The sequence below is a fragment of the Conger conger genome, chromosome 15 (assembly GCF_963514075.1).
Source record: "Conger conger chromosome 15, fConCon1.1, whole genome shotgun sequence".
Taxonomy (NCBI): domain Eukaryota; kingdom Metazoa; phylum Chordata; class Actinopteri; order Anguilliformes; family Congridae; genus Conger; species Conger conger.
In genome coordinates this window covers 3,357,910-3,360,409 of record NC_083774.1, presented here as the reverse complement: position 1 = coordinate 3,360,409, position 2,500 = coordinate 3,357,910, and the positions used below count along the sequence as shown (strand labels likewise).

The following is a 2,500-nucleotide window of genomic DNA, read 5'->3' as shown; positions in this document are numbered from 1 at the left end:
GGTGCACATTATGCAAAAGCAACAAAAGCTCCAGCTGAACAGGAGGACTGCGGGACGGTACAGAGGTCAGGGTACAGTATGCTGTCTGACGGCAGCGCTCATTATGCACAAAAACCTGAAACACACAGGCACACACACACTCACACACACACACACACACATATACACTCTCACACACACACACACACACACACACTATACACTCTCACACACAACACACACACACACGCACACACGCATACACGCACACACTCTCACACACACACACACACGCACGCACACACACACACACAAACACAACACACACCACACACACACACAACACACAAACCACACACAACACGCACACAACGCACACACACGCACAAACACACACACGCACACGCACACGCACACACACGCAAACACACGCACACTCAAACACAAACACACACGCACGCACGCCTTATACACGCACACAACACACAAACACACAACACACACACACACACACACACCACGCACGCCACGCAGCAGCACACACACACACACGCACACACACAAACACACACACGCACGCTCTCACACACACACACACACACACACACACACACACGCCACACACACGCACACACACACCACTGGTGCGGCTCACATTGTGTGAGTGTGAAGTCACTTTCATGTGACCTTCCTCATTGGTGTGTTTGTCTGAATTATCTGCGCTATTGAGCAGCACGTCTTCCGTTAACGACCACAGACAAGCAGCACAGCACTGTCTCTTGAGGAGAACACAGCCAAGCAGGAGGCACTTGTGTGGACCCAAAATCTCTTAACCCCATGGACACAACGCTGAAAACACCGTCAGAACGGAGACCACAGGAGAGTCTATACAGCACGTCTCACCTCCTCTCAACATCTAGATCTCCAGATACGTTTGGTATATCACACTGTCCAGACAAATGAAAAAGTTAATTAGCTGATTAAGTACGCCAAAACACTACCCTGACCATTTGAGAAAACGTCGGGAGAGTAGATGCGATATGAATGTTGTAGTTGAGGTGATTTACCTGCGTACACATGAGCAGGGGAACATGATATGTTTGCGTAGGCTAAAACCTGCGTGCTAGGAGAATGGCTTCCGGGGGAGTTAGTGGAAGAGATGAAAGAGACAGGTTTGCAACTGATGCTGTTTGACGAGCACACCAACACACGGTAGGAATCCCAGACCCACACACACACACGCCTGCCTGCACACACACACACACACACACACGAGTGAGCGCCTTTGAGATCATGAAAAAAGAAATCAAAACAGACCACCGAGTGGTTCTTTTGTCTGTCCCACGCTGACGTTCAGAGCTGTCATCGCAGACATAAAAAGGGATCGGGAGAAGCTGGTCCTCCGAAAAGCAGCTAAAAATAAGCCGCCGGTATACCGCCGGAGCTCATTTGCGAGTTATGAGTTATAATGCGACATTTGGAAAGCTTCGCAGACCTCTCCTTTGTGTGCGCCGCACATTGACACACCGCTAGTCTGCACGAGAGCCTCGTCTTCCTCTCCCCCTGTCTCTTCCCGTGGCCCGTCTGCACTGATCTCTCGAGGCAGAGGAAGAGGAACTGCTATAGAAGGAGGACGGGGGGGGGGGGGGGGGGGAAGCACATTCCTCAACCAAAAAGCACATAATTAACAAACACGCCGTGTCTAATCAAGCTCAGGCGCGCGTGAGAGACGCATACCTTCACAGATCTTAAAGCCACTGAAGGCTCGGGCCAGCTCGTCTCTCCTTGGGAACATTTCACATTCGCGTTAAAACGCCCGTACAGTAGTGTGCCGATGTTGGCTTTGATCGGTATGGATTCCCCCTCTTCGGCGACCACACCTGGCCTCCTGCCCTCTGCAGGCCTGACAGCCCTGGGGCGGTCTTACCAGTCGGGTGTGAAGGGTGCATTCCAGTGTGACTGTAAGACAACACCCGCGGTGACTGATGCACGTAGTAAACAGTGCTCGCGTATCAGTTTCCCCGTGCAGGATGTAACTCCGTTACAGACAAAGCGGTATGGAGTGGGTCATAAGGTCACAGCAAACTACACACTCAGACAAGGAAGGTGCCTGTCTGTCTCTCGGTCGATCTCTGTCTCTGCCTCTGTCTGTGTGTCTGTTGGACGGTCTGCGTGTGTGTGCGTGTCTCTGTGTGTCTGTCTGTGTGTGTGTGCCTGTGTGTGTGTCTCTATGTGTCTGTGTGTCTGTGTGTGTGTGTGTTCTGTCTGTGTGTCTCTGTGTCTGTGTGTGTGTGCGTGTGTCTGTGTGTGTGTGTCTGTGTGTGTGTGTGTCTCTATGTGTGTGTGTCTCTATGTGTGTGTGTCTCTGTGTGTGTGTTGTGTGTGTGTGTGTGTGTGTGTGTGTGTCCCGCCCCTCAGGAGAGAGCCTCATCTGCTCCACGGTGCTCAGATCAGGGTGGTGAGATGCTGATCTCAGATCAGGGTGGTGAGATGCTGATCTCAGATCAGGGTGGTGAGACGC

At 51.9% G+C, this 2,500-nt stretch overlaps 1 protein-coding gene across 3 annotated transcripts in view; it reads right to left on the bottom strand.

Moving 5' to 3' along the window:
* Positions 1-2,500, bottom strand: part of gse1b (Gse1 coiled-coil protein b) — a 347,175-nt gene that overhangs the window by 144,292 nt on the left and 200,383 nt on the right. The window lies entirely within an intron of this gene.